This window comes from Perissodus microlepis, chromosome 3 (assembly GCF_051167445.1).
Source record: "Perissodus microlepis isolate ML-2025 ecotype Zambia chromosome 3, ASM5116744v1, whole genome shotgun sequence".
NCBI lineage: Eukaryota > Metazoa > Chordata > Actinopteri > Cichliformes > Cichlidae > Perissodus > Perissodus microlepis.
In genome coordinates this window covers 24,217,941-24,239,587 of record NC_140463.1, presented here as the reverse complement: position 1 = coordinate 24,239,587, position 21,647 = coordinate 24,217,941, and positions in this window count along the sequence as shown.

Here is a 21,647-nt window from a genome sequence, read left to right as displayed (position 1 = left end):
GAGTGACGAAACGTTTCTCCCACTGAAAATGTTACGTCCAGATGAACAGAATCAAATTTTAGAGTAGTTAATGATGGTTGTCGATCAGTTTGTATGCTGTTTCACTGTGATGTTCATTCTATTTTTGCAAAAGACAGAAAATAAGGTTATTTTCTCTCGTTATTGAGGTTATATCAGCAGTGGAAGAAGTGCAAGATTGATCAGAGGTACAAATGTAGGCTTTTCCTACTAAAATATTCCACCAGAATACTGTTAAGGGGAATTCCACCTGGAAGTTGCCGCAACAAAGGGAAAGAGAGTCAAAGCAGTTCTGTCATTTTTCTCCTGGAGTTTTAAGTTTGAGTTTTAAGTTTTTATTATTAATCTTAGTTTTTGATTAATGTGTGGCTGTCACGGTATTTATGTTTCAGATCTTGATTTAACATTCTTTGTCTATTGTTATTCCTGGTTTTAGTTATCTTTCTTTTGTGCTTAGTGATCTTAGTTCTTCCTTCCTTTGTATTTTTTTTAGTCTGTGTTTAGTCTCTGTTCCCATGTCTTCTCTGTGCTTGTCCTGAACCCACATCTCAAGTCGAGTCACTCTTGAGACTATGTTCCCTCTATTGCCAGGTCAGTCATGTCTCAGTGTTGAAGGCTGTGTCTCTGAGTCTGCATCTTTGCGTATGTCTCGTGCTTCCTGTTTTACTTTGATAGTCCTTCTCTATGTAAGCATTTTCTGCTTTCCTCCCTTTCCTCCCTGTGTCATGATGTCTGATTAGCCCCAGCTGTGTGTCCCTTCTGTTTCCCATTCCTTCGTTTCTCCCCTTATAATTAAGCCCTGTGTCTTCCTCTGTTGGTTGCTGGTTCGTCTGTGTATCACCTGTTGTATTTCTTCGTGTCCCATGTTCCTTGTTGCTTGGTCTTCATGTTCTGTATTCCCCTATCTCAGGTTTTTACGTTTCATTTTCTGGGTTTCTAGTCCCAGGTTTTTGTTCCTTTGTACTTTTTTTTGTAGTTTACAGGCATTTTAAATTTTGTTTAGTTTAGTCGTTGCAGTTTTTCCATTTTTGTTTGTATTCCATCTCCACTATCAATAAAGCTCACTCACAGTCAAGTCAGTCGTCAGTGCCCAGAGATGGGCAGTAACGCGTTACTTGTAACGCGTTACTGTAATCTGATTACTTTTTTCAAGTAACGAGTAAAGTAAGGGATTACTATTGCAAAAACGGTAATTAGATTACCGTTACTTTCCCGTAGGAACGCTGCGTTACTGCGTTACTAAAACCATGATTTTTTTGCGAGAATGTCTCATGACAATGACGTAAGCGAGTGCGACGTTCGTGACAACAGCTGTGTGCAGATCAACAATGGATCATATATCGAGTGCGGGAGAGAGTATGAGCGTGCAGCGTTTAAAGCGTGGAAGTACTGACCTTACTTTGAGTTTGATTCCATAAAAAGTGACAAAAACATTAGCGTCCGTTGTGCGTGGGACGAAAACTTCTTTTTACAGCGAAAAAAACCCTAAACAAGCACCGAGTGCGCAACGACGTAATGGGAAATTCACAGAGAAACTTGCGGATTCTTCCACTGACCGCTGCGGCACACCTGCACCAGGGTAAACCTCCGCCTGCTTTACAGGTGAAAATAGAGCAATAGGACCGCTAGTCTTTGACTTTATTTATTTTCTGCTGTGTTTTACTTGCATCTATTTGAAAGACTGTGTGTAAACACAAAAAATATTTTATTTTATGTGCAGGAATGTGCAGAAAATAGGTTTAAATGTTAAACAAATTTCTTCAAGTCAGAGAATGGTGCATATAATTAAATTTTTGCTTGATGCATAAAGTTAAAAGATTAAAACTGATAAAACAAGTTTTAAAAAAGGAGACTTTTCCATTTGATTACATTTTGTATGATGGATTATGCAGAAAAAGTAGAATTGGGCTGAAAGATGTATCGCTTTATCACCTATTCAGGTTGTAAATCGTGTTTTTAAAAAGTAACTAAGTAACTAAGTAATTAATTACTTTTGAAAATAAGTAATCAGTAAAGTAACGGGATTACTTTTTTGGGGAAGTAATCAGTAATAAGTTACTGATTACTTTTTTCAAGTAACTTGACCAACACTGTCAGTGCCTGCACTTGGGTCCTACACCTCTCTACTCCACACGTTTGCCGCCGCAGCAATGACATAGGGTGAGGTTTGATTTTTGTTTGTTTCCAGTATTATTCTATTACTTTGAGCTGTGAGCGGTTTACTAAAAGGAAAATTAATGGGTTAAGGAGTGTTGAACTTGAAGTCTGAGTTTTCTGTCGCAAAAATATGGCAAATGACAAAGATCTGGATTTAGAGCTTAATGAAAATATCAGTCATGTTGCAGAGGCTATGTCCTTTATCACTGATCATTTTCTAAGTTTGTAATTCTGTAACACCTGAAAGTGTTTGATATTTGTATTCAAGTGATGAGTTTTGTAGACAATAATGCATAGTGCAGCTTTAAATTTGAGTGAAGTAAATTACTAAAGCATGCCTCAAGTGGACTTTGGAGGAACTGCAGTTCGAATAGAAAAAGACCAGACCACCTCCTCTATCTGCTGGTGGTACATACAGTGCAAAGGCCTGTCCTTCCATCATTGTTCCTCCCCTTCCTCCTCTTTCTTGGGTTTCTGCTGCCTGCCTGCTGTATTCCCTGAGCATGCGGTCGGCTTAGCCATCTTCCCGATGTATTCGTGGATGTTTGTTGTCTTATTGGGGACGGTGGTACTGACAATCACCAGTCCCTGGCCTCCTTCCTTCCTCTTAGCATACAGCCTCAGGGTGCTGGAAACCCCCCATACATGGTCAGGAGCAATGTTCCTTCTAATTTTTCATGTGTCTGAGCGAACACACAAACTCCCTGAGCGGTCCCTTGGACCACTGTGAGCAACAGCAGACGTGTGCACGGTGGTCACTCCAGCATCGAATCCATCCAAATTACATGGTTTATTAAAATAATCAAATTACAGCATTTACATTTATGTTAGACTACTTTTAATTAACTGCTTTAGCCCACTTACAATGAAAATTAAAAAAAAATCTAGTTCATGACCTGTGTAGTATGTTAACACTATTGGAAGTAAAAATAACTTGAACTCCAATTTTGAAAACAAAACTTTCTTTTTCTTTTTTTTTTGATAAAGCTCTGACTTGTATTATGAGTCTGTGGTCTGGGAGAGAGTCCTGTAATTCTGTCTGCAAAATACAGTATAAAATGACCAATGTTGGGCAATTAATTATAAAGTTACTTCTTCAAAAAAGTAGAGTTATGCAAACAACGAAGTTTTTTGCAGCTCTTTACCTAAAAATGCAGCCAAGGCATTTTTTAAATAAACATTTCAAAATATTTACAGTACAATCAGCTGTTCTGCATCAAATTTGATGCCACACAAATTATTTGTGCCACTCCAAAAAATAATTTCTGTCCACTATGAGATAAAGGAGAACATCAGCCTGATACCTGCAGGCCTGACAACAGGAGGTGTATCACTCCTGTAACACCTGTAACATTCAGCAGTCGCCTCATTGTTCTAACACACAAAAACAAAACTATCGACTGCACTACACACTAACCACACAACAAAACACACTAACTTTAGACTCCAAACACGCTAAACGTCGCAAATCTCTCACATCTCAAAACACCGCCGTCACTCCTAAAACTTCCCCCCTTCCTAAACAACTAAATGCCATGTTGCCATATAATTTTTTGATTGGTCTACATGGTACATTTTTCCACCAATAGGAAAGGGTGGGTTTTTTTGGTTTTGTTTTTGCTCACAGGTGGAGAGTGCTTTCGAGCGCTTTCCTTATAAAACGCAGTTTTTACCGTTTCTTCCCGCAGTAAATACAGGGAGTGCAGAATTATTAGGCAAATGAGTATTTTGTCCACATCATCTTCTTCATGCATGTTGTCTTACTCCAAGCTGTATAGGCTCGAAAGCCTACTACCAATTAAGCATATTAGGTGATGTGCATCTCTGTAATGAGAAGGGGTGTGGTCTAATGACATCAACACCCTATACCAGGTGTGCATAATTATTAGGCAACTTCCTTTCCTTTGGCAAAATGGGTCAAAAGAAGGACTTGACAGGCTCAGAAAAGTCAAAAATAGTGAGATATCTTGCAGAGGGATGCAGCAGTCTCAAAATTGCAAAGCTTCTGAAGCGTGATCATCGAACAATCAAGCGTTTCATTCAAAATAGTCAACAGGGTCGCAAGAAGCGTGTGGAAAAACCAAGGCGCAAAATAACTGCCCATGAACTGAGAAAAGTCAAGCGTGCAGCTGCCAAGATGCCACTTGCCACCAGTTTGGCCATATTTCAGAGCTGCAACATCACTGGAGTGCCCAAAAGCACAAGGTGTGCAATACTCAGAGACATGGCCAAGGTAAGAAAGGCTGAAAGACGACCACCACTGAACAAGACACACAAGCTGAAACGTCAAGACTGGGCCAAGAAATATCTCAAGACTGATTTTTCTAAGGTTTTATGGACTGATGAAATGAGAGTGAGTCTTGATGGGCCAGATGGATGGGCCCGTGGCTGGATTGGTAAAGGCAGAGAGCTCCAGTCCGACTCAGACGCCAGCAAGGTGGAGGTGGAGTACCGGTTTGGGCTGGTATCATCAAAGATGAGCTTGTGGGGCCTTTTCGGGTTGAGGATGGAGTCAAGCTCAACTCCCAGTCCTACTGCCAGTTTCTGGAAGACACCTTCTTCAAGCAGTGGTACAGGAAGAAGTCTGCATCCTTCAAGAAAAACATGATTTTCATGCAGGACAATGCTCCATCACACGCGTCCAAGTACTCCACAGCGTGGCTGGCAAGAAAGGGTATGAAAGAAGAAAAACTAATGACATGGCCACCTTGTTCACCTGATCTGAACCCCATTGAGAACCTGTGGTCCATCATCAAATATGAGATTTACAAGGAGGGAAAACAGTACACCTCTCTGAACAGTGTCTGGGAGGCTGTGGTTGCTGCTGCACGCAATGTTGATGGTGAACAGATCAAAACACTGACAGAATCCATGGATGGCAGGCTTTTGAGTGTCCTTGCAAAGAAAGGTGGCTATATTGGTTGCTGATTTGTTTTTGTTTTGTTTTTGAATGTCAGAAATGTATATTTGTGAATGTGGAGATGTTATATTGGTTTCACTGGTAAAAATAAATAATTGAAATGGGTATATATTTGTGTTTTGTTAAGTTGCCTAATAATTATGCACAGTAATAGTCACCTGCACACACAGATATCCCCCTAAAATAGCTAAAACTAAAAACAAACTAAAAACTACTTCCAAAAACATTCAGCTTTGATATTAATGAGTTGTTTGGGTTCATTGAGAACATGGTTGTTGTTCAATAATAAAATTATTCCTCAAAAATACAACTTGCCTAATAATTCTGCACTCCCTGTATAAACAACGATAGTATTCAGGAAGAAAACCAAACATTGCATATTTTTATCATAACTCTGGTTTTACGTGGCCGATCAACACAATTTAAAAACTGGTATAAAGTCCACACCTTTTCCATCAATTGTTCCGTCTGTCCTGCTCACATCTCCAATGGTTGTACACGTTGTCATTAACGTGGCTTCACTCCACATCAGCCACGTCGCTTTGCTAGCTAAAACACGGCACATAAAGATGCTGTCATAGCCTGTCAACGACGTTGATTAGCTGTGTATGTACAAATGTGAATCGCATCATTGGCTGGACTATGGGATAAGGTGGCATCGTTCTAATCCCATACGGGAGCAGCCAGTCACTCACTGACTAACACTGCAAAGCAGAATTGTTAAAGTATTAATTTTAATTTCAATTCAGGTTAGTTTTTTTTTTGTGCGCAACGCAGATTTTCTGTGCGCAGAGACTTTGCCAGCAGTGCGCAATTGCGCACGTGCGCAGCTTAGAGGGAACATTGGTCAGGAGCTTCCTTGTCTTGATGTCAGTGGCTTCCATCTCCTCCTTTGGCCAGCTTATTATCCCAGCAGGGTACCTGATTATGGGCAGGGCGTAGGTGTTGATTGCCCGGATCTTTTTCTTACTGTTAAGCTGACTCTTCAGGACTTGCCTGACCCTCTGCAGCTACTTGGTGGTTGCAGCTTTCCTAGCCTCTTCATGGTTCCCATTTGCCTGTGGGATTCCCAGGTACTTAGAGGACAGCTACATGTCTGCAATGTTGCCTTCTGGTAGTTCAATCTCCTCAGTTCTGACTACCTTCCCTCTCTTTGTTATCATCCAACTACAGTTCTCCAGTCCGAATGACATTCCGATGTCATTGGTGTATATCCTGGTTAGGGGTGGGCGGTATAAATGGTATATGGTAGAAATGATATAAATGTGGCCAACGATAGAGATTTTGACTATACCGCTCTACCGCGATAGCGCATGTTGATGGTGTCATCAAGCTGCGCCTGTTTTGGTTGAAAGCATTGCAGCGGCTGCAAACAACATCATCTGCAAATTATGCCGGGCGACAGTAATAGCAAAGAGACGGAACACTTTTGGAATATGGGGAAAGCCAAAATCTGGAATATGGGGAAAGCCAAAAACTGCGCTTCCTCCACTTCCGTACCATTGATTCATTAATGTTGAATTCTCTCGCAGCTGCTCTATTCCCATGTTGTTGCAGTATATTAATGACTAACCTCGTATTGTGGATGGATTATCTCAGTTGTTCTCCAAACTGAAGTTTGGTCTGTTTATAGCATCCTGCCATGCAATTGCATTTGTCCCTAACCACCAGAAACCCTCACGTTAACTCTTATTGAGTGGAAAAAAGTTAGTGTTCATCCTTCAGCTTTACTGTACTAATGTTATGCTAACGTAGCTGTTTTGCTAGCGATCACGTGGGATATCATTATATATCAGCTAGCCCAACTTGAGTAAGCCTATATAAGTCACTGCTGTTTAGTTTTCTGTCTTCATTTATGTTGGAAGTGATACACAATCCAGATGCTTGTATTATATAGTTCTAAGTGCAGGTCCTTTTGATGCTGCATCTTTATTTCGCAGTTATTGAAGAATGGGAAGTGATGCTATGATAGCATGAGATAATTATGAGATTAAAGTCAGAATTTTGACTTTTTTCCCAGAATTCTGACCTTAATCTTAGAAATTTGGAAAAGAAAAAAAAAGACGTGCTCCCCTTTTTTTTTTCCAGTGGCCCTGATCTTTTTCTGTATGAGCGCACTCAGTTAACGCTTTAGTGAGAAAAGATCACTCTGCAACCGAGAAAATTACTAACCTGGAAACCTGCTTGCCTCTACAATGAAAGACCGGGTATGTACTTCCCCATTTTTAGTTGGTTACTCATAGGTAGGAATAGGAATTGAGAACCAGTTCTCTACAAGAACTGGTTTGTAGTAGTTAAATTCCTTGGAATCATTAGTCTGCTTGCCTATCGATCCCGCTTATTGGTTTTTGCACTCCTGCTACAATATGGTGATTTCAGTTGTCAGAGGAGAAAAATAGAAGCCGACATGTGGCCAACAGTAATGTTTTAATGTTCTTCGTTATTAAACATTTACACATAAATAAGTGACATGATATTCAGTACTTACTTAAAGTTTACTCTTTGGGCGCCCCTCATCCGCCGTTTTTTTCGGCAAAATTATCCACACCCACCGCTGCGCTATGCATTCTGGGATATATTGGGCCACGAAGTCTACACCGCCACGTCCTTAAAATTCAGGGAAATTAAGGACGCATTTGAGGGCCGCATTTCGAGCAGCCTTCGAATTGGGAACAGCCTTCGTCCCGTCGCGGTGACGTAATCGGCCTTAAAATGCGGCCTTTAAGGCTGCAGACCCTGAATTGGGATACAGCCACACTCAGTATCCCACATTAGCCAAGTCCGCTAGCATTAGCATCATTTAGCCTGCAGCCTTAACCCACAATTCAGACACAACTCAGAACGAATCCATTTCTTTAACGAGTTGCGCTCATTACCCAAATTAACAACATCCTCTGCTTGTAAGGTCTGCAGTATACATTCATTTAAATGCATTTACTAACCTGTGATAAAGAACATTACGGAGCCCCGCAGGGGACATGGGAGAAAAAAAAATTAAGACGGACTTTTGCGAGATCTCGCAAAACTAACTCGGGATCTCGCAAAACTTTTGCGAGATCTCGCAAAACAAACTCGGGATCTCGCAAAACAAACTCGGGATCTCGCAAAACTTTTGCGAGATCTCGCAAAAGTTTTAGCCGCATTCTTTGGACGCCGGCTCGAAGCCGACCGGGAGGTTGAGGCACGATGTGCCGGGAAAGCGGTGTTCCTCCCGGCTGTAGTAGGTCTCGACCTCCCGTTAGCTCGAAGCTAACGGGAAGAATGCGGCTAAAACTTTTGCGAGATCTTGCAAAAGTTTTGCGAGATCCCGAGTTTGTTTTGCGAGATCTCGCAAAAGTCCGTCTTAATTTTTTTTTCTCCCATGTCCCCTGCGGTCCTCCGTAGAACATAAAAAGGGACACACCTTGAGTTGATGTCAGTTTCACAACAGGAAGGTTTATTCTTCTTCTGTGCCCCAAAACGCTACTCGATACCACTGCGTGTAATGCGCCCTCTAGCGGCTGAATGTAGGATAGCATTTTAAATGACAGGTACAAAAATACAATCATAACAAAAACCTTTGGGGGGGGAGGGGGGGGATTATTGCTAAGGTTGGTTAACAGGGCGGTTGGGGATCTAATACCAAAGCAGACAACATGATGATGCTTGATGACTTTTAATAGTGTTGATCTGCCATGGGGCAGATCAAAAGAGGGCCCTGTTGGAATTAAATATTTTGCAGTGCCTCAATAATGCTATGCTTTTTATTAATAATAAGAGTTATAAAGTTATATAGTGTAGTATTAAGTACACAGTCCTGAAAAATAAAGGCATGAGACCATGTGTCCTTGGGGAGTAGAAAGCTGCAGACTCTCGCTCATGCTTGCCTGGGAAAATGTAGATAAGAGGGGACTATCTCTAGTGGAAAGTTACTGAGACACTGTTGTTTAGACTAGAATGAGGGAGCTTCTGTAATAAAACTGTTAGGGGTACACCACCATTTTGAGATCCATGGCAGCGTGTCATGCAGAACGCATCTCCTTTCTAGAAGTAATAAAGTGTTAAATGGTCTACTGAGCAGTGTTTTGTCTTCCATCGAATGCCTCTGAGGAATCAAAAGAACTCGGTAAAGTGTTGATATTTACACTGGCTGGAGCAGCATCTAATAACCAACTCGCAAAATAAAACAAAATAAAAACAAACCAACAAACACGAAAACACCAGACGCGAGAGCCCTCAGTGCGCCTGCTTGCTGCTGTGCTGAAGTCAAAGTAAACTTTATTGTCATCTACATACAGTACAGTATATAGAGAGACGAGACGACGAGGCTCCAGTTACAGCAGTGCAAGTAAACAAACAATATATATAAGAAGAGTAAGAAAATAAATATACACTTCAGGACTCGGGGTAAAGGGATCAATAACATTTAAAATTTATAATTTACAGTTTGATGATTTAAATTCTCACACACCCTGTCGACAGGGGAGGGGGGCAGCTGCTTCCAAATAGAGCACATTTCATTCATAATGTTGTAAATCCAAGCCCATTATGTATTCATGATTTGAATCCTGGGTTGTGCAAAATCCCAGAAATAAACCCCAGACAAAGCAAATCTGTGAACTAAGGTGTTGGTCTATTAGGTTATGTTGTGGTGATCCTCGGATTGGGGGATGAGTGTTCTGGAGAGCAGAAATTAAAAGCAATGGAAGATGGACAAGAAAAGTTCAAAAGCTCAGTTTAGAAAAAAGAGAAAAGAAGAGGAGGAGAAGCGACCAAAAGATACAGGTAAGCAGATGTGTCATTGGATAATGGCAGGTCATGTATCCTGAAACAATTAGAATCATAATCAGAATACTTTATTAATCCCTAAGGAAATTATGTGGGTTACAGTTGGTCCAAGAAGAAATTGGTTAACAGGCTAGGACCGCCACTGCCTGGGCCACATAAACCAAACCACAATCGGGCCAGATGTGGCGTGCCATCATATAAACAGTGCCATCTACACCAGGCCTGGCCCATATCTGGATGACATATCACTTACCATGCCTGAAGTATGCCATCAGTGCCGGCTTGACACCAAATCTGAAGAATCGATGCAGGGCATTAATGAAACTTGATGCATCCATCGACTCAATCAGTGTGTACAGCACGTGTACTAAGATGTGTAAAAAGAACAGCCCATGCAACATCATTGTCACCCCCTATGTAGCCGGTGTATCAGAGAAACTCAGGAGAGTTTTCTCCAAGCATGACATCCCGGTGCATTTCAGACCCAGCAACAAAGTCAGACAAAAACTGGTTCATCCGAAAGACAAAACCCTAAAACACAAACTTAACAATGTGGTGTATGCTGTACAGTGTAGTGAGGAATGCCCAGACCTCTACATTCGAGAGACCAAACAGCCACTTCACAAGCACATGGCACAACATAGAAGAGCCACCTCCACGGGACAAGACTCGGCGGTCCATCTGCATTTAAAGGACAAAAGACACTCTTTCGAGGATCCCAATGTTCACATTTTGGACAGAGAGGACAGATGGTTTGAAAGAGGAGTGAAAGAAGCCATTTATGTCCACTGTGAGCGATCATCTTTGAACACAGGCGGTGGTTTACGACACCAACTCTCTGCCATCTATAATCCAGTTTTGAGTTCCCTTCCCAGACGCCTTAACGCCCACTCACATCCTGGGCCATCTGACCTCAGGAAATCACATGATAGGGTGGGGCTAGGTTGCACAATGAGCTCACCCAAAACCCTGGCTGTGACCCACACCCGTTTTCACACCTTAGCTCATGTGATAAGGTAGAGGATCATCAGGGGGTCTTTTTGTCCCTCCTTAGGGGATACTCCCACTGGGTTTAAATCTGGGACTCTCCACCATTGGACCCTAGAACTGAAGAAGCTTCTCGGATGAGAGGTGAAACGTCTTCAAGCAACTTAAAGAAATCCAGACGCTTTTCTTTCCAAGCTCCTTAGACTACGATGACCTGGATGACTGAGAACCTTCACAGACATATCTTTAATACAACATTTCTACCAGAGGGCTGTGGACAAGGCCTTAAAAAGTCCAAATGGACATCTGGACTTGTTTCTTCGCTTCCTCCTTGGTCTTTCACTGCAGACCAATCACGATCTCCTACAAGGCCTGCTGACACAAACAGGAATCAGCTCACAGATAAATAAGAAGACAGTCCATTACAGTACATTAAAGAAAGGATGAATGGCACTCTCTCTCCAGAGAAGAGCATCAATCTGCTCCACTGTTTGATTGAATTGAACAATGACACTATAGTGAAGGAGGTCCAGCATCACCTGAGTTCAGGACAACTGTCTAAAGTTGGTCTCTCTCCTGCTCAGTGGTCAGCTCTGGTCTTCATCTTACTGTCATCAGAAAGAGATCTGGTTGACTTTGACTTGAGGAAATACTTAGCTTCAGAAGAGGCTCTTCTGCAGCTGCTGCCAGTGGTCAAAGCCTGTAAGAAAGCCCAGTAAGTATCCAGTTTAATCCTGGCAAGAGATTGCTTTAAAGCAGGGGTAGGCAACTCCAGGCCTCGAGTGCCGGTGTCCTGGAGGTTTTAGATGTGTCCATGATCCATCACAGCTGATTTAAAGGGCTAAATGACTCCTCAGCATTTCTTGAAGTTCTCCAGAGGCCTGGTAATGAACTAATCCTTAGATTCAGGTGTGTTAACCCAGGGTGCGATCTAAAACCTGCAGGACACCGGCACTCGAGGCCTGGAGTTGCCTACCCCTGCTTTAAAGCGTTTCTTTGAAGACTTTGGAGAGTTCACTGATATTTATGTTTCTAGGCTGAGTGGCTGTAACCTCACAGAGAGAAGCTGTGAAGCTCTTTCCTCAATTCTAAGTTCCCAGTCCTCCAGACTGAGAGAGTTGGAGATGAGTAACAACCACCTCTGGGATTCAGGAGTGAACCTGCTTTGTGTTCTACTTGGGAGTTCACACTGTATGCTGGAAACTCTCAGGTAAGCTGACTCTTTGCTTAAGAAAATTTGGATATTTCACAACTGTCATTATTTTATAGATTTAAGATGTTGTTTGTCTTCTGGTGTAAGTTCTGAAAGAGAACAGTAGAGTAGAAGTGAAACACACACACACACTTCATAAATCAGAAAAACATAACTTTGATTGTCCATCATAGCGAAAAAGACGTTTTATTCTATTCTATTCTTTTATTTTTTTTAACCTTTTTTTTTAACCCTTTAAAACCGGTCGAAGCAGGAACGCTATGTTTTGCGTAACTATTTTTAAATCCCTGTAGAACCGAAACGTAAGCTAGTGCAATAATTTTTGTGCATATGAAATCGGAGGAGTTGTACTTGCATCTTATGCCATCCGCTTGCCCTAGGTCACGGTTTCCTTCCACATATAGCTTTGCAAAAATTGCATAAAAAGCACTTGCAGCAACAAAAACACAATATTCCAGAAACACGCTTTACCGATCCGATCAGCTGTTCAAAACACTTCCTACGTTGGAACAGACGTCAGCGCGAACGATCGTATGTCCGCCATTACCTGCCCGAAACCGGAAGTGACGTCATTTTCGTGGAAAATGTTTTTGTTTTTTTTACCTTCGCGGCCTTATAAGCCTATACTGGTATTTTTAAAAGTCATGTTTGACTTCATGCTTTTCTGAATAGTTTCTGGGATGCTTAGAACTTAAATTGCACTGCTGGAAATAGTTTATTTTGATGCACATGCTGGTTTTTTTTGCAAATTTGCATTATAATATTTATTTTCGTTTTTCCTGCAGTATATAAAAATTGGTGTATCTCAAAAAAAAAACTATGAAGACACGCAAAATAAATTTCCTGTTGTTAGAAACTACTTTGTGCAACTTTTTTGTATTGACAGTTTTGAGGGATAAACCTCTTAAATTTCTCTAATTAGAAATATATGTAAAAAAAAACAAAACAAAAATGATTTTCAATTTTTTGTAGTTTATTGCACTTTTTTGCAATTTGTGTAGTTATTATAGACTTAATGCATACATGTTATTAAAATTTGGGCTATAGCGGTTATATTGATGTATAGCAACTTGAAATGCTCCCAAAAATGCCACTACAGCATGTAAAAATCTAAAGATAACTCTGGCGGACTTGGTTCTATGGTAGGTCTTAAAGGGTTAAAATGTATGTAAATATATGTGGGCTTTAAGCCCCACCCCTCAAGTGTGCCCCCGAATGCCAAAACAGTGCCAGCAAATCGAAACTGAAAAACAGCAGCACTGAAAAAACAGTGTCAGCGAAAAAACAAAAACTTTAAGGGTAAAAAAAAAAGATGTAAGTGTAAAAATGTGGTTGTAAGGGAGTTATTTGTTTTAGTTTTTTTATTTAGCGTTTCAGTGAATCTTTTTTCACTATCATTTTGTTTGCTTTCAATACAACATTTTTCTATACATTTATTTCAGTTACAATATTATTTTTCAATGCCAGTATTTTTTTCAGTTTCATTTTAAGTTGGCATCACTTTAACCCCATAGAAAGGGAGCCTCTAAAACGGTTAACAACTGTTAAGCTTTGTTGAGATTAATTATCTGTAAAGTTGGCTGAAACTGTTTAGTCTCAATTAGAAACAGTAAAGCGGAAATTCAAAATTTTCCTCCCTTTTTTTTAGTTTTTCTGAAATTAAACACTCCATTTGCATGCCGTTATTTTTGTGCCTCTATTCAGAGAGCACATAAAAAAAATTTGCAAGCGCAAATGTTGCATTTTGGGGAGAAAATTATTTTGAGCAAAGAAAAGTTTAATTTGGGGGAACAAAATTCATTTCTGAGTGCAAGAAATTTATTTCAGTGTTTGCTGTTATCCATGTACACACACAATAAGAGCCCCTCCCGCTCAGTTGTTGGCATTTTCTCTTGCTCAGATCTCTGCTCTGTGTGCTCACAGACGTCTGCAGACCTGCTCTCAGTGTGTCGTTCACGCTCACAACATCTCTGCTTCATGCTCAACTCTCTGTACACCATTATAAGTGTGCAACAAAACCAACCAATCACAGACTTTGATGCAAAAATTCTGATTGGCTGTTACGGTCTCCAATCAACTCGCTAGCTGCATTTTGGAAATACAGTCCAGAATGTAGCTAAATCCAGTGGAGTGGTTTGGTTTAAGCTAGATTAAAACCAACAATGGTCTTAAAAATTATATATATTAAAATAAAATAATTTAACATACTAACCGAAAATGGATCTGTCTTGTTTCCACTAAAAATGTTTTATCGCAATTATGGTCCTGGCCATATTTAATCATGAATGAGTGTTTCAGTATGTCTTTGGATTGTTTAGTTGTGTGTTCTGTCTTTTTTAAGGTGGGCATATACTGTGCGATTTTTTTTCAGTCGCGTAATTTAGCTCATACTCAAACTGTACGATTGACTCACAGGGGTTGGGTCACAATGCAAGATCTCACACTATACGGCCCGATGCTCTGATGCGACCTGAGTGCTCACACTGTGCGTCCATAACATGAAGCTTATAACACAAAATCTGTCTCTCGCGCTCCCTCTCTCTCCCTCTCTGTCTTTCACTGACACAGACACGCACACCACCACCATCAACTTTGCTAAATTGTTAAATTGCTAAAAATAAATTGCTAATAAGATAAGATTATTATTCCCACACGTGGGAAATTTGTTTTGTTACAGCAGAAAGTGAACAGTGCAAAGTTATATAGCAAAAATTAGAGAACACTGGAATAGAATAAGATACTGTACACAACTGTACAGAATAGAATAGAATAAAATAAAATACTATATACAATAAGATAAAAATAGAATACCAATGCTATATACAGCTGAGTAAAAATACAACTTTGTCAGAAAAAGAATATTGCACTTAGTCTTATTGCTGATGAAAAACATTGATCAGCTGTGATTGAGCAGCAATGTCCATCCAGCTCTTTTCACAGTTGTTGCGGTTGTGATGATTTTGTGAGGCCACATCGAAAAGGCTCAGATGAGCTTTCCAAAGTTCTGCAAGTTGTGCCTCCATCGCTTATGTCCAGATCACACGCTGCACTGCCACGCTGCTCCGTCTTTTCACTTTCATTTCTGTGTTTGCGCATGCGCAGTGTGAGAGGCTGCGTCGTCGATTTCAAACAGGTTTGATTTTCTTACGACCAAACGATTGATGACCAGGAGCTGGTCGGGAGGTGTTAATCGCTTCTCGTTACCCCATGTATACTACACGATGCACGACACACGATTAAGGCGAAACTCGGGCCGATCCCCGAAACTCAAAATGGGCCAAAAATCGCACAGTGTGTGCCCAGCATTAAGGTCTCTGCTGGTCCCTGGTTGGACTGGGTGAGCTGTTTTGGACTTGTTTTGATATGACAGCTACTGATTTTCCATTTAAAAAAACTGCCTCCAGCAGCCATTCCTCTTGCAGCAACTGGCAGCAGCAGCAAACCCTTTATTGTTTAACCCTGTGTGTGTGTGTGTGTGTGTGTGTCTGACGCACAAGGGGTAAACTGCCTATTCATCTTAGTATGAGGGTAGCGCTTGCCTTTTGTTTGGCTTTTGTTTCTCGTAGGGTTTAGGTAGCACTACTGTGGAATAACTTGTTTTGCTTGTTGTTTTGACCTTGTTTAACTCTGGAGGTTATGCTTTCAGTTTTGGTATGATTAGTGTACTCAACCTTCAACCCTATCACCCTTTTTTAACCCTTGCTCTCCTGTACCCCCAGTCTAGGGTGCAACATGAGGTGGGGGCTTGTATGAGTTTTTTCTGGGGGGGTGGGGAGGTGGGGGTAATGCCATGCCGTTGAGGAGCTTTGTGTAGAAATGTGGTCCAACTGGTTACACAACATCACAGTGAATGCATTCTTTCACCAGACCATGTGAAAGTATGAAGACCATTATGTTTGATCTTTATCTCATGAAGCTACAAATGGTTTACGAGTCATGCACATGGAGTGCCTTCAATCATGAAGTGTACAGTATCAATATCACATGAACGTTTATGAGTATCTGCTTTGAACTATGATATTAACCAACATTTTTTTTTCAAGTTAGCAACGTGACCTGGGCTGCTACAGCGGGTCAAATATAAGCTCTAACAAAGTGTCTCAGACAGTGGAAGATTTAATCTGGCATCCTGCGTTCAACAACATCACGTACAAGAATGACATTTGTCTTGTGAAGCTGTCAGCTCCTGTGACTTTCACAGACTACATTCAGCCAATCTGCTTAGCCTGAGAAAGCAGCACTTTCCACAGTGGGACAAGCAGCTGGGTCACTGATTTTGGTGGAACTTGTAACTTACAAAATATTAATTTTATTTAATAGGAATATGCAGGATTTTTTAAAGCTGTTGACTATTTTTTTATTTTTTACAATTAGGTAATGGTCCGTTCCCAAACATCATGTGAAAATGTGAGAATTCTGAATTGTTGGGGTGTGTGTGTGTGTGTGTGTTATTGTTTCAGTTTCACTGATATTATACACTGTTAGCTTTCATGACTTGCCCAAGATGATTTATTACTCATTCATTTGAGTTTCAGCAGAGCTGGATACATCTGTAGCATGTAAATACCTTCCAATAACTTCCGGGAAAAATGAGCTCCTTAGTTCAACATGTCAATCAGATAAAGAGGCTTTAAAAGTATGTCTCTATTGAGACTGTTCAGTGTCTGATTAGTTTTTCAGCACTGGAAGCAGCCTCTTGGTCAAAAGTAACCAAATCTTCAATATATCTTCAATATATTTATGATTAGTGTGCTAGCTATTAAGGTACAGCTCTGCCCTGTGAGCTCACTGCACCACCCCTCCTCTGCAGCAGGCCAAAGACCACACCTCCACCACACCAAAGCCCCCCAAAAAGGTAGGAAAAGCCCTGTAACTTACTTTCAAATGAAATATGTTCCCTAAAACAATGGACAGAGCTACAGTGGCATGAGGCAGTTACTTACCCAGTTAGTTAGCAGCTATGACCCAGCACTACTTGTGCAGTTAATAAAAGAACAGGTAATGTTTTGTCGCGCTGTTGCACACACAGCATGCTAATTTCTTTCATTTCATCAGTTGCCACAGGACAACTCACCAACGTGTAAGTAGTAACCTAATACTCCTTTGTGCTATAGACTACAGTATATGCTTATATATACCTTGTCACGGTACTGGGTCTCCGAACCGGTATATGTGTTTCAGCCCTTGTAATTATATTTCTTGACTATTGTTGTCCATAGTTTTTGGTTTTCATTAGTTCTTAGTGATTTCTTCCTCCCTTAGTATTTATCTTAGCCTGTGTTTAGTCTCTGTTCCCATGTGTACTCTGTACTTTTCCTGTGTCACTCTTGTCTCTATCTTCCCTGCTTCCAAGTCAGCCATGTGTCTGTGTGAAGCCCGTGTCTCTGAGTCTGTGTCTGTGAGTTCAGTTGGTGTGTTTCCTGTCTTACTCTGAACGTCCGTGTCTTACGTCAGTGTAATCGGTTTTGCTTCTCCTGCCCAGTTACTCCCAGCTGTGCTCTCCTCCTGTGCCTGATTTCCCTTGTTATCCCTCAGCGTATTTAAGCCCTGTGTTTCTCTCTGTGTTGCATCATTAACCTACCTCCTCAGTGCCGTATGGGTCCTCCGTGTTGCTAGTCTCTGTTGCTCTTAGTTTCTAGTTTTTTGGTTTCCTGTTTTCCAGTGCCCTGAGACCTCAGTTTGTTTAGCTCTAGTAATTCTTGTTTTCTGTACTCAAGGTTTTAACAGTGTAATAAAGATGCCTCTTTAAGTTAATTCCTTTGTGTCTCCGAGTCTTGCTATTGGGGCCTACATCCTGCCTGCTACACAGCACTCACCATGACACACCTACTTACTGGTTTTTGTTGCATTAGTCTGCGTCTCCCAGTGAATTTGTGGTTCTCCTACAGCTCCACACCACTCAGCTGTCAAATTTGTGATAAAGCATTTTTATTGGAAACAAAACAGATCCATTTTCGGTTAGTATGTTTAATTATTTTATTTTAAAAGAAATAATTTTGTAACACCATTGTTGGTTTTAATCTAGTGTGGCTACCTGCTCTGCAGCCACGCTTTTGCCTGCAGGGTTTTCTGGCGTATCAACACTTGGCCAATGGATTACTATAATTTCCTTATGTGTATTATCTTTGCTCATAGTGGTAAATAAACTGCAGTGAACAGGATTTATGAAGAGCTCATATATAAAATAGAGCAATTATGCATTTGCAAGTGTCTTTTATGACTCCACCCAGTCATTTTTGGCCATTTAAAGTATCTTTGCAAAACTGTTATAATTGTTGCTTATATTTCTGCTGCCCTCATGACCAGAATGCTCTTAAAAGACATTTTAATGTGATGTTTTAATGTCAGTGATGCTCTTTCATCCTCTTTTCATCATCCAGTCCTTAAGTGGCTGGAAAAACTAGAAGCTCTAGCAGCAGGCGGGTGCATGCAGCAAGAACAGCCAGCTCACAAGTACCTGGGAAGAGAGAGAGCAATACACGAAACTAAGATTGGGGAGTGGACCCCAGGAAGTGCTGGGACCATGACGATCCAATACAAGTTGCCAATACTACTGACAATAAAACAAAAACAAACCTGCATAAAAAAACAAAAAAACAACAGCAACAATAGTAAAAACAATCATTGCTGAATCGTAGCTTTAAAGACTACAGTCCGTTGAGGAGCTTTGTGTAGAAATGTGGTCCAACTGCACATGGAGTGCCTTCAATCATGAAGTGTACAGTATCAATATCACATGAACGTTTATGAGTATCTGCTTTGAACTATGATATTAACCAACATTTTTTTTTCAAGTTAGCAACGTGACCTGGGCTGCTACAGCGGGTCAAATATAAGCTCTAACAAAGTGTCTCAGACAGTGGAAGATTTAATCTGGCATCCTGCGTTCAACAACATCACGTACAAGAATGACATTTGTCTTGTGAAGCTGTCAGCTCCTGTGACTTTCACAGACTACATTCAGCCAATCTGCTTAGCCTGAGAAAGCAGCACTTTCCACAGTGGGACAAGCAGCTGGGTCACTGATTTTGGTGGAACTTGTAACTTACAAAATATTAATTTTATTTAATAGGAATATGCAGGATCTTTTAAAGCTGTCGACTATTTTTTTATTTTTTACAATTAGGTAATGGTCCGTTCCCAAACATCATGTGAAAATGTGAGAATTCTGTATTACTTTATATATTACTTTCACACTGAATTGTTGGGGGGGGTGTTGTTGTTTCAGTTTCACTGATATTATACACTGTTAGCTTTCATGACTTGCCCAAGATGATTTATTACGTCCGTGTCTTACATCAGTGTAATCGGTTTTGCTTCTCTTGTTTTGATATGACAGCTACTGATTTTCCATTTAAAAAAACTGCCTCCAGCAGCCATTCCTCTTGCAGCAACTGGCAGCAGCAGCAAACCCTTTTTTGTTTAACCCTGTGTGTGTGTGTGTGTGTGTCTGACGCACAAGGGGTAAACTGCCTATTCATCTTAGTATGAGGGTAGCGCTTGCCTTTTGTTTGGCTTTTGTTTCTCGTAGGGTTTAGGTAGCACTTTGATTACGTTTCCTCTTTGGCTTGCTGCTGGGATGAACCAACCACAGAGACCCCGGAGTTCATTATTTCGTCCTGTGGAATGCCGTAAAAATGGTGGTAGTAATCCAGATGACCATGAGGGTGTACAGCCTCACCCCTGGCGTCGTTGCCCACCTCTTAATTTTAAATACACGTAGACATTGAGGGCTATCAGGAGGGGCTATACGCTTACCTGCTGCTCTCTGGCAGGTAGCTCCATGCCCTCCTGGGTTTTAAACGCACCTTAGAACACACATGCATCAACACTACATATGAGTGGGCGGAGGGAGGTTTGGAGTCTTCACCCCCCCCCCCCCCGGTTCTCTGCTGCCTGTTGGGGCGGGGGGGCTGGGAGGAGGATTGGCCGTCCGATTGGGGTCTGGATTGTGGGGCCTCCCTGCTGCTGCGGAGTCGGGATGGTCTGCTTCTCTCCACCCCTGGGAAGAGGGTAACACTACCTGGTTCTGGGTGCAGTTTCCCCCTCCAGGGGCAAGATTACTTAGACCTGGGGTATAGAGTACGCTTGTGGAGTGTGATTGTGTGTACAGAGTCTATTTATGTCTGTATCCATGTCGGGTGAGTGCTGAGTAATTGCATATGAGCATGAGGGTGGGAATGGATGTTTGTATCTGTGTGTGCCTGTTTGTTTGTGTATATATGTCAGGTCGGGTATCAGACGCCACCTCTCCAGGGACATCTCAGGCCCTCCAAGGTATGGAGGCCTATCTCCCCCCCACCACTCCCCCTGCCAGTGGCAGACGCCCTCAGACATCGGTGCATTGGTGGTTCTTTGTGTCTGGGGTTGGGCGTCCAGGTACGCACTGGCTCACTCCTGGTGGCTGCTTGTCAGGGCCTGGAGCCTGGGGCTCGCTTGGGCCCCTTCGGGGGTGGGGTGGGGTGCCCTCGGCCTCTCTTACAAGGCCTGCTGACACAAACGGGAATCAGCTCACAGATAAATAAGAAGACAGTCCATTACAGTACATTAAAGAAAGGATGAATGGCACTCTCTCTCCAGAGAAGAGCATCAATCTGCTCCACTGTTTGATTGAACTGAACAATGACACTATAGTGAAGGAGGTCCAGCATCACCTGAGTTCAGGACAACTGTCTAAAGTTGATCTCTCTCCTGCTCAGTGGTCAGCTCTGGTCTTCATCTTACTGTCATCAGAAAGAGATATGGTTGACTTTGACTTGAGGAAATACTTAGCTTCAGAAGAGGCTCTTCTGGAGCTGCTGCCAGTGGTCAAAGCCTGTAAGAAAGCCCAGTAAGTATCCAGTTTGTTCCTCGCAAGAGATTGCTTTAAAGCGTTTCTTTGAAGACTTTGGAGAGTTCACTGATATTTATGTTTCTAGGCTGAGTGGTTGTAACCTCACAGAGAGAAGCTGTGCAAAGCTTTGCAAAAATTGCATAAAAAGCACTTGCAGCAACAAAAACACAGTATTCCAGAAACACGCTTTGCCGATCCGATCAGCTGTTCAAAACACTTCCTACGTTGGAACAGACGTCAGCGCGAACTATTGCATGTCCGCCATTACCTGCCCGAAACCGGAACTGATGTCATTTTCGTGAAAAATGTAGTTGTTTTTTTTTGACTTCATGCTTTTCTGAATAGTTTCTGGGATGCTTAGAACTCAAATTGCACTGCTGGAAATATTTAATTTTTATGCAAATGCTGGGTTTTATTTTTATTTTTTTGCAAATTTGGATTATAATATTTATTTTCGTTTTTCCTGCAGTATATAAAAATTGGTGTATCTCAAAAATAAAACTATGAAGACACTCAAAATAAATTTCCTGTTGTTAGAAACTACTTTGTGCAACTTTTTTGTATTTACAGTTTTGAGGGATACACCTCTTAAATTTCTCTAATTAGAAATATATGTAAAAAAAACAAAACAAAAATAATTTTCAATTTTTTGTAGTTTATTGCACTTTTTTGCAATTTGTGTAGTTATTATAGACTTAGTGCATACATATTATTAAAATATGTCAGCCTGGGGCTCGGTCACTCTGGCACAG